The sequence below is a fragment of the Lampris incognitus genome, unplaced genomic scaffold (assembly GCF_029633865.1).
Source record: "Lampris incognitus isolate fLamInc1 unplaced genomic scaffold, fLamInc1.hap2 scaffold_451, whole genome shotgun sequence".
In the NCBI taxonomy this organism is placed as follows: domain Eukaryota; kingdom Metazoa; phylum Chordata; class Actinopteri; order Lampriformes; family Lampridae; genus Lampris; species Lampris incognitus.
Window position 1 is genome coordinate 1,503 of NW_026611410.1, and position 18,613 is coordinate 20,115.

An 18,613-nucleotide genomic window follows, 5' to 3' on the forward strand; every position below is an offset into this window, starting at 1 on the left:
TAATAACAATAATTATAAATACAGCTTCAAGCAGTGATGAGGGGGCCAAGCGGTTCAAGCTCATCCTCCGGAAGGCGTCCTGAAACCACATACCAAGTCTGGTGTCAGTACATCAACAGCTGCTGACATGTGAACTTACTTCCTGTTCGGTGGCTTTGCTGCTGATTTTGATTGGCTGTAAGGGTCAAACGGTTTCGAAAATCAAAAATCCATATGATCACTTTTGTGAAGCTTGGTTTGAAGATCACCTGTAGCAAAACTGTGAAAATCGGGACATAATACTTGTGAACTGTGGACTTTTTTAAACTTCCAGCGTGGAAACTGACACCGTGGGACATGTTGAACTCGGCTTGATCCCAGGAATCCAGCCACACCTCATTTTCGAAAGTTGGCCATACGTTTCAAAGGTACGTACGCATGAATGTAGCGCCAGCTTTGACCCGTTGGTAGCGCTAGAGCACTCGGAGCACATACATGAGAGTTGTTGAAAAGAATCATGGGATTGTTCCCAGTAAACGTGCCAAATTTCACAACTTTTAACCGTAGCACGATCTATTAGCAAACTGTCCCATCGCACGATCTATTAGCCAACTCCTCGTAGCACAATCTATTAGCCAACTCTCCATAGCACGATCTATTAGCTAACTCTCCATAGCACAATCTATTAGCTAACTCTCCATAGCACAATCTATTAGCTAACTCCCCATAGCACAATCTATTAGCTAACTCTCCATAGCACGATCTATTAGCTAACTCTCCATAGCACAATCTATTAGCTAACTCCCCATAGCACAATCTATTAGCTAACTCTCCATAGCACGATCTATTACCTAACTCTCCATAGCACAATCTATTAGCCAACTACCCGCAGCACAATCTATTTACTAAATCTCCATAGCACAATCTATTAGCAAACTCTCCATAGCACAATCTATTAGCTAACTCTCCATAGCACAATCTATTAGCTAATTCTCCATAGCACAATCTATTAGCAAACTCTCCATAGCACAATCTATTAGCCAACTACCCGCAGCATAATCTATTAGCCAACTCTCCATCGCATGATCTATTAGCCAAATACCCACAGCACAATCTATTAACTAACTCTCCGCAGCACAATCTATTAGCTAACTCTCCATAGCACGATCTATTAGCTAACTCTCCATAGGACAATCTATTAGCCAACTCCCCATAGCACAATCTATTAGCCAACTACCCGCAGCACAATCTATTAGCCAACTCTCCATCGCATGATCTATTAGCCAAATACCCACAGCACAATCTATTAACTAACTCTCCACAGCACGATCTATTAGCTAACTCTCCATAGCACGATCTATTAGCTAACTCTCCATAGCACAATCTATTAGCTAACTCTCCATAGCACAATCTATTAGCCAACTCCCCATAGCACAATCTATTAGCCAACTACCCGCATCACAATCTATTAGCTAACTCTCCATAGCACAATCTATTAGCAAACTCTCCATCGCACGATCTATTAGCCAACTACCCACAGCACAATCTATTAACTAACTCTCCACAGCACAATCTATTAGCTAACTCTCCATAGCATGATCTATTAGCTAACTCTCCATAGCAAAATCTATTAGCTAACTCTCCATAGCACAATCTATTAGCCAACTCCCCATAGCACAATCTACTAGCCAACTACCCGCAGCACAATCTATTAACTAACTCTCCATAGTACGATCTATTAGCTAACTCTCCATAGCACAATCTATTAGCAAACTCTCCATAGCACAATCTATTAGCTAACTCTCCATAGCACAATCTATTAGCTAATTCTCCATAGCACAATCTATTAGCAAACTCTCCATAGCAAAATCTATTAGCTAACTCTCCATGGCACAATCTATTAGCCAACTCCCCATAGCACAATCTACTAGCTAACTCTCCATAGCACAATCTATTAGCTAACTCTCCATAGCACAATCTATTAGCTAACTCTCCATAGCACGATCTATTAGCTAACTCTCCATAGCACAATCTATTAGCCAACTCCCCATAGCACAATCTATTAGCCAACTACCCGCAGCACAATCTATTAGCTAACTCTCCATAGCACAATCTATTAGCAAACTCTCCATAGCACAATCTATTAACTAACTCTCCACAGCACAATCTATTAGCTAACTCTCCATAGCATGATCTATTAGCTAACTCTCCATAGCAAAATCTATAAGCTAACTCTCCATAGCACAATCTATTAGCCAACTCCCCATAGCACAATCTACTAGCCAACTACCCGCATCACAATCTATTAACTAACTCTCCATAGTACGATCTATTAGCTAACTCTCCATAGCACAATCTATTAGCTAACTCTCCATAGCACAATCTATTAGCCAACTCCCCATAGCACAATCTACTAGCTAACTCTCCATAGCACAATCTATTAGCTAACTCTCCATAGCACACTCTATTAGCTAACTCTCCATAGCACGATCTATTAGCTAACTCTCCATAGCACAATCTATTAGCCAACTCCCCATAGCACAATCTATTAGCCAACTACCCGCAGCACAATCTATTAGCTAACTCTCCATAGCACAATCTATTAGCAAACTCTCCATAGCACAATCTATTAGCTAACTCTCCATAGCACAATCTATTAGCAAACTACCTGCAGCACAATCTATTAGCTAACTCTCCATAGCACAATCTATTAGCAAACTCTCCATAGCACAATCTATTAGCTAACTCTCCATAGCACGATCTATTAGCCAACTCCCCGTAGCACAATCTATTAGCCAGCTACCCGCAGCACAATCTATTAGCTAACGCTCCATAGCATGATCTATAAGCTAACTCTCCATAGCACAATCTATTAGCCAACTCCCCGTAGCACAATCTATTAGCCAACTCTCCATCGCATGATCTATTAGCCAACTACCCACAGCACAATCTATTAACTAACTCTCCACAGCACAATCTATTAGCTAACTCTCCATAGCATGATCTATTAGCTAACTCTCCATAGCAAAATCTATTAGCCAACTGCCCGTAGCACAATCTATTAGCCAACTCTCCATCGCACGATCTATTAGCCAACTACCCACAGCACAATCTATTAACTAACTCTCCATAGCATGATCTATTAGCTAACTCTCCATAGCAAAATCTATTAGCTAACTCTCCATAGCACAATCTATTAGCCAACTCCCCATAGCACAATCTACTAGCCAACTACCCGCAGCACAATCTATTAACTAACTCTCCATAGCACGATCTATTAGCTAACTCTCCATAGCACAATCTATTAGCAAACTCTCCATAGCACAATCTATTAGCTAACTCTCCATAGCACAATCTATTAGCTAACTCTCCATAGCACAATCTGTTAGCAAACTCTCCATAGCACAATCTATTAGCCAACTACCCGCAGCACAATCTATTAGCCAACTCTCCATCGCATGATCTATTAGCCAAATACCCACAGCACAATCTATTAGCTAACTCTCCACAGCACAATCTATTAGCTAACTCTCCATAGCACGATCTATTAGCTAACTCTCCATAGCACAATCTTTTAGCCAACTCCCCATAGCACAATCTATTAGCCAACTACCCGCAGCACAATCTATTAGCCAACTCTCCATCGCATGATGTATTAGCCAAATACCCACAGCACAATCTATTAGCTAACTCTCCATAGCACAATCTATTAGCCAACTCCCCATAGCACAATCTACTAGCCAACTACCCGCAGCACAATCTATTAGCCAACTCCCCATAGCACAATCTATTAGCTAACTCTCCATAGCACGATCTATTAGCCAACTCCCCGTAGCACAATCTATTAGCCAGCTACCCGCAGCACAATCTATTAGCTAACGCTCCATAGCATGATCTATAAGCTAACTCTCCATAGCACAATCTATTAGCCAACTCCCCGTAGCACAATCTATTAGCCAACTCTCCATCGCACGATCTATTAGCCAACTACCCACAGCACAATCTATTAACTAACTCTCCACAGCACAATCTATTAGCTAACTCTCCATAGCATGATCTATTAGCTAACTCTCCATAGCAAAATCTATTAGCCAACTGCCCGTAGCACAATCTATTAGCCAACTCTCCATCGCACGATCTATTAGCCAACTACCCACAGCACAATCTATTAACTAACTCTCCATAGCATGATCTATTAGCTAACTCTCCATAGCAAAATCTATTAGCTAACTCTCCATAGCACAATCTATTAGCCAACTCCCCATAGCACAATCTACTAGCCAACTACCCGCAGCACAATCTATTAACTAACTCTCCATAGCACGATCTATTAGCTAACTCTCCATAGCACAATCTATTAGCAAACTCTCCATAGCACAATCTATTAGCTAACTCTCCATAGCACAATCTATTAGCTAACTCTCCATAGCACAATCTGTTAGCAAACTCTCCATAGCACAATCTATTAGCCAACTACCCGCAGCACAATCTATTAGCCAACTCTCCATCGCATGATCTATTAGCCAAATACCCACAGCACAATCTATTAGCTAACTCTCCACAGCACAATCTATTAGCTAACTCTCCATAGCACGATCTATTAGCTAACTCTCCATAGCACAATCTTTTAGCCAACTCCCCATAGCACAATCTATTAGCCAACTACCCGCAGCACAATCTATTAGCCAACTCTCCATCGCATGATGTATTAGCCAAATACCCGCAGCACAATCTATTAGCTAACTCTCCATAGCACAATCTATTAGCCAACTCCCCATAGCACAATCTACTAGCCAACTACCCGCAGCACAATCTATTAGCCAACTCCCCATAGCACAATCTATTAGCCAACTACCCGCAGCACAATCTATTAGCCAACTCCCCATAGCACAATCTATTAGCCAACTACCCGCAGCACAATCTATTCGCTAACTCTCCATAGCACAATCTATTAACTAACTCTCCATAGCACGATCTATTAGCTAACTCTCCATAGCACAATCTATTAACTAACTCTCCATAGCACGATCTATTAGCTAACTCTCCATAGCACAATCTATTAACTAACTCTCCATAGCACAATCTATTAACTAACTCTCCATAGCACAATCTATTAACAAACTCTCCATAGCACGATCTATTAGCTAACGCTCCATAGCACAATCTATTAGCTAACTCTCCATAGCACAATCTATTAACTAACTCTCCATAGCACGATCTATTAGCTAACGCTCCATAGCATGATCTATAAGCTAACTCTCCGTAACACAATCTATTAGCTAACTCTCCACAGCACAACTTGCCGTCCACTCTCCAGTCATCCTCCGTGAAAATGTAGCATTAGACACGCCCCCTTTTACCCACCCCGAACACCTCAGCCAATTACCCACTACGGTGGACGCCTCCCTCAGTAAAATCACTGCAAAGCAACACACATCACAAGACATTATACCCAGCATTACACTGTGTGTTGTGTCATGATGATGTGGTACACACCTGATGATGTGGTACACACTATGATGATGTGGTACACACCTCCTGATGATGTGGTACACATCTGATGATGATGTGGTACACACCTGATGATGATGATGTGGTACACACCTGATGATGATGTGGTACACACCTCCTGATGATGATGTGGTACACACCTCCTGATGATGTGGTACACACCTGATGATGATGATGTGGTACACACCTCCTGATGATGATGTGGTACACACCTCCTGATGATGTGGTACACACCTGATGATGATGTGGTACACACCTGATGATGATGATGTGGTACACACCTGATGATGATGTGGTACACACCTCCTGATGATGATGTGGTACACACCTGATGATGATGTGGTACACACCTCCTGATGATGTGGTACACACCTGATGATGATGATGTGGTACACACCTCCTGATGATGATGTGGTACACACCTCCTGATGATGATGTGGTACACACCTGATGATGATGTGGTACACACCTGATGATGATGATGTGGTACACACCTCCTGATGATGATGTGGTACACACCTGATGATGATGATGTGGTACACACCTGACGATGATGTGGTACACACCTCCTGATGATGATGTGGTACACACCTCCTGATGATGTGGTACACACCTGATGATGATGATGTGGTACACACCTGATGATGATGTGGTACACACCTCCTGATGATGATGTGGTACACACCTCCTGATGATGTGGTACACACCTGATGATGATGATGTGGTACACACCTCCTGATGATGATGTGGTACACACCTCCTGATGATGTGGTACACACCTGATGATGATGTGGTACACACCTGATGATGATGATGTGGTACACACCTGATGATGATGTGGTACACACCTCCTGATGATGATGTGGTACACACCTGATGATGATGTGGTACACACCTCCTGATGATGTGGTACACACCTGATGATGATGATGTGGTACACACCTCCTGATGATGATGTGGTACACACCTCCTGATGATGATGTGGTACACACCTGATGATGATGTGGTACACACCTGATGATGATGATGTGGTACACACCTCCTGATGATGATGTGGTACACACCTGATGATGATGATGTGGTACACACCTGACGATGATGTGGTACACACCTCCTGATGATGATGTGGTACACACCTCCTGATGATGTGGTACACCTGATGATGATGATGTGGTACACACCTGATGATGATGATGTGGTACACACCTGATGATGATGTGGTACACACCTCCTGATGATGATGTGGTACACACCTGATGATGATGATGTGGTACACACCTCCTGATGATGTGGTACACACCTGATGATGATGTGGTACACACCTGATGATGATGATGTGGTACACACCTGATGATGATGTGGTACACACCTCCTGATGATGATGTGGTACACACCTGATGATGATGTGGTACACACCTCCTGATGATGTGGTACACACCTGATGATGATGATGTGGTACACACCTCCTGATGATGATGTGGTACACACCTCCTGATGATGATGTGGTACACACCTGATGATGATGTGGTACACACCTGATGATGATGATGTGGTACACACCTCCTGATGATGATGTGGTACACACCTGATGATGATGATGTGGTACACACCTGACGATGATGTGGTACACACCTCCTGATGATGATGTGGTACACACCTCCTGATGATGTGGTACACATCTGATGATGATGTGGTACACACCTGATGATGATGATGTGGTACACACCTGATGATGATGATGTGGTACACACCTGATGATGATGTGGTACACACCTCCTGATGATGATGTGGTACACACCTCCTGATGATGATGTGGTACACACCTGATGATGATGTGGTACACACCTGATGATGATGATGTGGTACACACCTGATGATGATGATGTGGTACACACCTGATGATGATGATGTGGTACACACCTCCTGATGATGTGGTACACACCTCCTGATGATGATGTGGTACACACCTCCTGATGATGATGTGGTACACACCTGATGATGATGTGGTACACACCTGATGATGATGATGTGGTACACACCTGATGATGATGATGTGGTACACACCTGATGATGATGATGATGTGGTACACACCTGATGATGATGATGTGGTACACACCTGATGATGATGTGGTACACACCTGATGATGATGATGTGGTACACATCTGATGATGATGTGGTACACACCTCCTGATGATGTGGTACACACCTGATGATGATGTGGTACACACCTGATGATGATGATGTGGTACACACCTGATGATGATGTGGTACACACCTCCTGATGATGATGTGGTACACACCTGATGATGATGATGTGGTACACACCTCCTGATGATGATGTGGTACACACCTCCTGATGATGATGTGGTACACACCTGATGATGATGTGGTACACACCTCCTGATGATGATGTGGTACACACCTGATGATGATGTGGTACACACCTGATGATGATGATGTGGTACACACCTGATGATGATGATGTGGTACACACCTCCTGATGATGTGGTACACACCTGATGATGATGATGTGGTACACACCTGATGATGATGATGATGTGGTACACACCTGATGATGATGATGTGGTACACACCTGATGATGATGTGGTACACACCTGATGATGATGATGTGGTACACACCTCCTGATGATGTGGTACACACCTGATGATGATGTGGTACACACCTGATGATGATGATGTGGTACACATCTGATGATGATGTGGTACACACCTCCTGATGATGTGGTACACACCTGATGATGATGTGGTACACACCTGATGATGATGATGTGGTACACACCTGATGATGATGATGTGGTACACACCTGATGATGATGTGGTACACACCTGATGATGATGATGTGGTACACACCTCCTGATGATGATGTGGTACACACCTCCTGATGATGATGTGGTACACACCTGATGATGATGTGGTACACACCTCCTGATGATGATGTGGTACACACCTGATGATGATGATGTGGTACACACCTGATGATGATGATGTGGTACACACCTGATGATGATGATGTGGTACACACCTCCTGATGATGTGGTACACACCTGATGATGATGATGTGGTACACACCTGATGATGATGATGATGTGGTACACACCTGATGATGATGATGTGGTACACACCTGATGATGATGTGGTACACACCTGATGATGATGATGTGGTACACACCTCCTGATGATGTGGTACACACCTGATGATGATGTGGTACACACCTGATGATGATGATGTGGTACACACCTGATGATGATGTGGTACACACCTGATGATGATGTGGTACACACCTGATGATGATGTGGTACACACCTGATGATGATGATGTGGTACACACCTGATGATGATGTGGTACACACCTGATGATGATGTGGTACACACCTGATGATGATGATGTGGTACACACCTCCTGATGATGATGTGGTACACACCTGATGATGATGATGTGGTACACACCTGACGATGATGTGGTACACACCTCCTGATGATGATGTGGTACACACCTCCTGATGATGTGGTACACATCTGATGATGATGTGGTACACACCTGATGATGATGATGTGGTACACACCTGATGATGATGATGTGGTACACACCTGATGATGATGTGGTACACACCTCCTGATGATGATGTGGTACACACCTCCTGATGATGATGTGGTACACACCTGATGATGATGATGTGGTACACACCTCCTGATGATGATGTGGTACACACCTCCTGATGATGATGTGGTACACACCTGATGATGATGTGGTACACACCTCCTGATGATGATGTGGTACACACCTGATGATGATGTGGTACACACCTGATGATGATGATGTGGTACACACCTGATGATGATGATGTGGTACACACCTCCTGATGATGTGGTACACACCTGATGATGATGATGTGGTACACACCTGATGATGATGATGTGGTACACACCTGATGATGATGATGATGTGGTACACACCTGATGATGATGATGTGGTACACACCTGATGATGATGTGGTACACACCTGATGATGATGATGTGGTACACATCTGATGATGATGTGGTACACACCTCCTGATGATGTGGTACACACCTGATGATGATGTGGTACACACCTGATGATGATGTGGTACACACCTCCTGATGATGATGTGGTACACACCTGATGATGATGATGTGGTACACACCTCCTGATGATGATGTGGTACACACCTCCTGATGATGATGTGGTACACACCTGATGATGATGATGTGGTACACACCTGATGATGATGATGTGGTACACACCTGATGATGATGATGTGGTACACACCTGATGATGATGTGGTACACACCTCCTGATGATGATGTGGTACACACCTGATGATGATGATGTGGTACACACCTCCTGATGATGATGTGGTACACACCTCCTGATGATGATGTGGTACACACCTGATGATGATGTGGTACACACCTCCTGATGATGATGTGGTACACACCTGATGATGATGTGGTACACACCTGATGATGATGATGTGGTACACACCTGATGATGATGATGTGGTACACACCTGATGATGATGATGTGGTACACACCTCCTGATGATGTGGTACACACCTGATGATGATGATGTGGTACACACCTGATGATGATGATGTGGTACACACCTGATGATGATGATGATGTGGTACACACCTGATGATGATGATGTGGTACACACCTGATGATGATGTGGTACACACCTGATGATGATGATGTGGTACACATCTGATGATGATGTGGTACACACCTGATGATGATGTGGTACACACCTGATGATGATGATGTGGTACACACCTGATGATGATGATGTGGTACACACCTCCTGATGATGATGTGGTACACACCTGATGATGATGTGGTACACACCTGATGATGATGATGTGGTACACACCTGATGATGATGATGTGGTACACACCTCCTGATGATGTGGTACACACCTGATGATGATGATGTGGTACACACCTGATGATGATGATGTGGTACACACCTGATGATGATGATGTGGTACACACCTGATGATGATGATGATGTGGTACACACCTGATGATGATGATGTGGTACACACCTGATGATGATGTGGTACACACCTGATGATGATGATGTGGTACACACCTCCTGATGATGTGGTACACACCTGATGATGATGTGGTACACACCTGATGATGATGATGTGGTACACACCTGATGATGATGTGGTACACACCTGATGATGATGTGGTACACACCTGATGAGGATGTGGTACACACCTGATGATGATGATGTGGTACACACCTGATGATGATGTGGTACACACCTGATGATGATGTGGTACACACCTGATGATGATGATGTGGTACACACCTCCTGATGATGATGTGGTACACACCTGATGATGATGATGTGGTACACACCTGACGATGATGTGGTACACACCTCCTGATGATGATGTGGTACACACCTCCTGATGATGTGGTACACATCTGATGATGATGTGGTACACACCTGATGATGATGATGTGGTACACACCTGATGATGATGATGTGGTACACACCTGATGATGATGTGGTACACACCTCCTGATGATGATGTGGTACACACCTCCTGATGATGATGTGGTACACACCTGATGATGATGATGTGGTACACACCTCCTGATGATGATGTGGTACACACCTCCTGATGATGATGTGGTACACACCTGATGATGATGTGGTACACACCTCCTGATGATGATGTGGTACACACCTGATGATGATGTGGTACACACCTGATGATGATGATGTGGTACACACCTGATGATGATGATGTGGTACACACCTCCTGATGATGTGGTACACACCTGATGATGATGATGTGGTACACACCTGATGATGATGATGTGGTACACACCTGATGATGATGATGATGTGGTACACACCTGATGATGATGATGTGGTACACACCTGATGATGATGTGGTACACACCTGATGATGATGATGTGGTACACATCTGATGATGATGTGGTACACACCTCCTGATGATGTGGTACACACCTGATGATGATGTGGTACACACCTGATGATGATGTGGTACACACCTCCTGATGATGATGTGGTACACACCTGATGATGATGATGTGGTACACACCTCCTGATGATGATGTGGTACACACCTCCTGATGATGATGTGGTACACACCTGATGATGATGATGTGGTACACACCTGATGATGATGATGTGGTACACACCTGATGATGATGATGTGGTACACACCTGATGATGATGTGGTACACACCTCCTGATGATGATGTGGTACACACCTGATGATGATGATGTGGTACACACCTCCTGATGATGATGTGGTACACACCTCCTGATGATGATGTGGTACACACCTGATGATGATGTGGTACACACCTCCTGATGATGATGTGGTACACACCTGATGATGATGTGGTACACACCTGATGATGATGATGTGGTACACACCTGATGATGATGATGTGGTACACACCTGATGATGATGATGTGGTACACACCTCCTGATGATGTGGTACACACCTGATGATGATGATGTGGTACACACCTGATGATGATGATGTGGTACACACCTGATGATGATGATGATGTGGTACACACCTGATGATGATGATGTGGTACACACCTGATGATGATGTGGTACACACCTGATGATGATGATGTGGTACACATCTGATGATGATGTGGTACACACCTGATGATGATGTGGTACACACCTGATGATGATGATGTGGTACACACCTGATGATGATGATGTGGTACACACCTCCTGATGATGATGTGGTACACACCTGATGATGATGTGGTACACACCTGATGATGATGATGTGGTACACACCTGATGATGATGATGTGGTACACACCTCCTGATGATGTGGTACACACCTGATGATGATGATGTGGTACACACCTGATGATGATGATGTGGTACACACCTGATGATGATGATGTGGTACACACCTGATGATGATGATGATGTGGTACACACCTGATGATGATGATGTGGTACACACCTGATGATGATGTGGTACACACCTGATGATGATGATGTGGTACACACCTCCTGATGATGTGGTACACACCTGATGATGATGTGGTACACACCTGATGATGATGATGTGGTACACACCTGATGATGATGATGTGGTACACACCTCCTGATGATGTGGTACACACCTCCTGAGGATGTGGTACACACCTGATGATGATGTGGTACACACCTGATGATGATGATGTGGTACACACCTGATGATGATGATGTGGTACACACCTCCTGATGATGATGTGGTACACACCTGATGATGATGTGGTACACACCTGATGATGATGATGTGGTACACACCTGATGATGATGATGTGGTACACACCTCCTGATGATGTGGTACACACCTGATGATGATGATGTGGTACACACCTGATGATGATGATGTGGTACACACCTGATGATGATGATGTGGTACACACCTGATGATGATGATGATGTGGTACACACCTGATGATGATGATGTGGTACACACCTGATGATGATGTGGTACACACCTGATGATGATGATGTGGTACACACCTCCTGATGATGTGGTACACACCTGATGATGATGTGGTACACACCTGATGATGATGATGTGGTACACACCTGATGATGATGATGTGGTACACACCTCCTGATGATGTGGTACACACCTCCTGAGGATGTGGTACACACCTCTCTAACGGTAGCTGAGTCTCACTCATGTAGGACACAGTATCAGTATTCACACTGCACACTGCCTCACAGGCATTTGACCAACGCTGCAGATCTCACCCACCCACCCACCCACCCACCCCACACACCCACCCCACACACCCACCCCACACACACACACACACCCACTCACCCCACACACCCACCCCACACACCCACCCCACACACCCACCCCACACACCCACCCCACACACCCACCTCACACACACACACACACCCACTCACCCCACACACCCACCCCACACACACACACACACCCACCTCCACATCCCCAACACACACACACAAACACCCACTCACCCCCCCCCACATACACACTCACCCACCCACCTCCACATCCCCAACACACACACACAAACACCCACTCACCCCACACACACACAAACACCTACTCACCCACCCACCTCCACATCACCAACACACACACACAAACACCCACTCACCCAACCCCCACACACAAACACCCACTCACCCTCCCCACCCCCAACACACAAACACCCCCACACATACACACACAAACGCCCACTCACCCACCCATAGCCCTCCCCTTCCACCCCCCCACACACACAAACACCCACTCACCCCCCCACACAAACACCCACCCCCCCATACGCACAAACACCCACTCACCCCCCCACACAAACACCCACTCCCCCATACGCACAAACACCCACTCACCCCCCGCCACGCACACACACAAACACCCACCCACACTCCACCCCACACACAAACACCCATTCACACCCACACACAAACACCCATTCCACCCCACACACAAACACCCATTCACACCCACACACACACCCCACACACAAACACCCACACACACACACATACAAACACCGACTCACCTACCCACACACCCACACACACACAACCACCCACACACCTACACACCCACACACAAACACCCATTCCACCCCACACACAAACACCCATTCACACCCACACACACACCCCACACACAAACACCCACACACACACACATACAAACACCGACTCACCTACCCACACACCCACACACACACAACCACCCACACACCTACACACCCACACCCACACACACAGATGCTTTGAGTTGCTGGAGGGTCCAGCAGTGGAAATGTCCAAAGCTGTTTTCTTTGTTTTGTGTTTGTTTCCGTGGGATTCAGACCCCGTCTCGTACTGCTGCTGAGACACAACACAACACGACACGACACGACACGACACGACACGACACACAAACACTGTGTGTCTGTTTGCTTTTAGCGGGACGCTGACGGGCCTGCTGCCCCGAGACACCCAGCTCTCATTGGCTGAGAGCCCATCATACACATTCTGATTGGTCGTTTGGCTTTGTCTACTGGAAAGTAGCCCTCCCCCTTACCTCCCACACACACACACACACACACACACACACACACACACACACACACACACACACACACACACACACACACACACAGACACACACCCACACACACACACACAGACAGACACACACACACACACAGACACACAGTCATTGCAGGAGGGGATGGTGTGCCGTGGTGGTGGTGGTGGTGGTGGTGGTGGTGTGTGTCTGCCTGCTGTGCTGTGCAGCAGTTGGATGAAGTGCAGAAGACATGGTGTCTTGTCTTCCAGCAGAACCACATGACATGAAGCTGCTCTCTGTCTCCATTCTCACTCAGTAGAAACGGCAGTAGAGCCTGAGGTGGACATCATGTCGTCCAGCTGTCTTCAGAGACTGACGTCATCTCTGCTGCTTCTGGGTGGGTCCTATCTATTAATAAGTCTGTCCTCTGCTGGCCTGTCTCTCATCTATCTATTAATGAGTCTGTCCTCTGCTGGCCTGTCTCTCATCTATCTATTAATGAGTCTGTCCTCTGCTGGCCTGTCTCTCATCTATCTATTAATGAGTCTGTCCTCTGCTGATCTGTCTCTCATCTATCTATTAATGAGTCTGTCCTCTGCTGACCTGTCTCTCATCTATCTATTAATGAGTCTGTCCTCTGCTGATCTGTCTCTCATCTATCTATTAATAAGTCTGTCCTCTGCTGGCCTGTCTCTCATCTATCTATTAATGAGTCTGTCCTCTGCTGGCCTGTCTCTCATCTATCTATTAATGAGTCTGTCCTCTGCTGGCCTGTCTCTCATCTATCTATTAATGAGTCTGTCCTCTGCTGATCTGTCTCTCATCTATCTATTAATGAGTCTGTCCTCTGCTGGCCTGTCTCTCATCTATCTATTAATGAGTCTGTCCTCTGCTGGCCTGTCTCTCATCTATCTATTAATGAGTCTGTCCTCTGCTGGCCTGTCTCTCATCTATCTATTAATGAGTCTGTCCTCTGCTGATCTGTCTCTCATCTATCTATTAATGAGTCTGTCCTCTGCTGGCCTGTCTCTCATCTATCTATTAATGAGTCTGTCCTCTGCTGATCTGTCTCTCGTCTATCTATTAATGAGTCTGTCCTCTGCTGACCTGTCTCTCGTCTATCTATTAATGAGTCTGTCCTCTGCTGAGCTGTCTCTCATTTGTCCATGCATTTGTCTGTCAGGCCTTCTTCTGGTGTGTCTAGAGGGGGGTGCTGCTCTGGAGTTGACTCCCTCTGTCTCTGAATTGGTCCTCAACCAGAACTCTTCCGTCACACTCGTGAGTCCATCAAAGTACTGCTAACTGCCTGATAAATAGCATACCACACAACTACTGCTGACTGAGTATAAGTACCACCATCATCTTCATCATCATGTGTGTGTATAAGTACCAGAGTACTGCTGACTTGCAGGCATCACATTCACAATGAGTGAATATTTGCAAAAAAGAAATAAAGTTTATCAGTTTGAACATTAAATATCTTGTCTTTGTAGTGTATTCAATTGAATATAGGTGGAAAAGGATTTGTAAATCATTGTATTCTGTTTTTATTCACCTTTTACACAACGTCCCAACTTCATTGGTATTGGGGTTTGTACATGAAAAGGTGAAGTATAACTGTAAGAGTAAGACCAGATGCTGCTCAATACAACAACTCTCAGAAAACATGAGCCAACTAGCGGCTCCAGACAGACAGACAGACAGACAGATAAAGTGATGATCAGTAGACCGGTGACAGACAGACGGGTGCGGTGTCCTCCCTGCAGGTGTGTTCGGGGTGGGACAAGGTGACCTGGCGTCTTCCTCAGGATTTCCTGCTGGAGGGCGTTTCAGTGGAGAATCAGGGAACCCGCAGCGTCCTGCGTCTCCATGGCGCCTCCTGGAGGAACTCCGGCAGCTATGTGTGTGAGGAGGCTTCATCTGAGCAGAGCAGGACGGTGGACATCTTCATACCTGGACAAGGTGAGGAACTACCAAACCAGCTACCTTTGAGCAAGGCTCCATCTAGAATCCTCCAGATGACACAGGAGTGTTCGGGGCTCTGACCTTTGACCTACTGACTGTGGTACCTGATCTCCAGACAGCTGATTTACTGCTAATGACTTACTGACTGTTAACGACTTGCTGACGGTTAATGACCTACTGACTGTTAATGACTTACTGACTTTTAATGACTTACTGACTGTGGTACCTGATCTCCAGACAGCTGATTTACTGTTAATGACTGACTGTTAATGACTTGCTGACTGTTAATGACTTACTGACTGTGGTACCTGATCTCCAGACAGCTGGTTTACTGTTAATGACTGACTGCTAATGACTTGCTGATGGTTAATAACTTGCTGACTGTTAATGACTTGCTGACGGTTAATGACTTACTGACTGTGGTACCTGATCTCCAGACAGCTGATATACTGTTAATGACTGACTGTTAATGACTTGCTGACTGTTAATGACTTGCTGACAGTTAATGGCTTACCGACTGTGGTACCTGAGCGCCATACAGCTGATTTACTGTTAATGACTTGCTGACGGTTAATGACTTGCTGACTGTGGTAACTGATGTCCTTACAGCTGGTTTAGTGTTAATGACTGACGGTTAATGACTTGCTGACGGTTAATGACTTGCTGACTGTTAATGACTTGCTGACTGTTAATGACTAGCTGATGGTTAATGACTTGCTGACTGTTAATGACTAGCTGATGGTTAATGACTTGCTGACTGCTAATGACTTGCTGACTGTTAATGACTAGCTGATGGTTAATGACTTGCTGACGGTTAATGACTTACTGACTGTGGTACCTGATCTCCAGACAGCTGATATACTGTTAATGACTGACTGTTAATGACTTGCTGACTGTTAATGACTTGCTGACAGTTAATGGCTTGCTGACTGTTAATGACTAGCTGATGGTTAATGACTTGCTGACTGCTAATGACTTGCTGACTGTTAATGACTAGCTGATGGTTAATGACTTGCTGACGGTTAATGACTAGCTGATGGTTAATGACTTGCTCACTGTTAATGACTTGCTCACTGTTAATGACTTGCTGATGGTTAATGACTTGCTGACTGTTAATGACTAGCTGATGGTTAATGACTAGCTGACGGTTAATGACTTGCTCACTGTTAATGACTTGCTCACTGTTAATGACTTGCTGATGGTTAATGACTTGCTGATGGTTAATGACTTTCTGACTGTTGATGACTAGCTGATGGTTAATGACTTGTTGACTTAATGACTAGCTGATGGTTAATGACTTGTTGACTTAATGACTAGCTGACGGTTAATGATTTACTGACTGTTAATGACTTGCTGACTGTTAATGACTAGCTGACGGTTAATGACTTGCTGACTGTGGTAACTGATGTCCTTACAGCTGGTTTACTGTTAATGACTAGCTGACTGTTAATGACTTGCTGATGGTTAATGACTTGCTGATGGTTAATGACTTGCTGACGGTTAATGACTAGCTGACGGTTAATGACTTGCTGACGGTTAATGACTTGCTGAATGTTAATGACTTGCTGACCGTTAATGTCTTACTGACTGTTAATGACGAGCTAATGGTTAATGACTTGCTGACGTTAATGACTTGCTGACTGTTAATGTCTTACTGACTGTTAATGACGAGCTAATGGTTAATGACTTGCTGACGTTAATGACTAGCTGACGGTAAATGACTTGCTGACGGTTAATGACTAGCTGATGGTTAATGACTTGCTGAATGTTAATGACTTGCTGACCGTTAATGTCTTACTGACTGTTAATGACGAGCTAATGGTTAATGACTTGCTGACGTTAATGACTTGCTGACTGTTAATGACTAGCTGATGGTTAATGACTTGCTGACGGTTAATGACTAGCTGATGGTTAATGGCTTGCTGATCGTTAATGACTTGCTGACTGTTAATGACTAGCTGACGGTTAATGACTTGCTGATTGTTAATGACTAGCTGACTTAATGACTTGCTGACTGTTAATGACTAGCTGATGA

The 18,613-nt window shown here is 44.9% G+C and overlaps 1 long non-coding RNA gene across 1 annotated transcript; it reads left to right on the forward strand.

The window, feature by feature from the left end:
* The first annotated feature begins 331 nt into the window (after positions 1–331).
* Positions 332–16,061, forward strand: LOC130133675 (uncharacterized). The gene is made up of 3 exons (XR_008813725.1): positions 332–407; positions 14,933–15,010; positions 15,797–16,061. It is a non-coding gene; the product is annotated as an uncharacterized LOC130133675 (long non-coding RNA).
* The last annotated feature ends 2,552 nt before the right edge of the window (positions 16,062–18,613 follow it).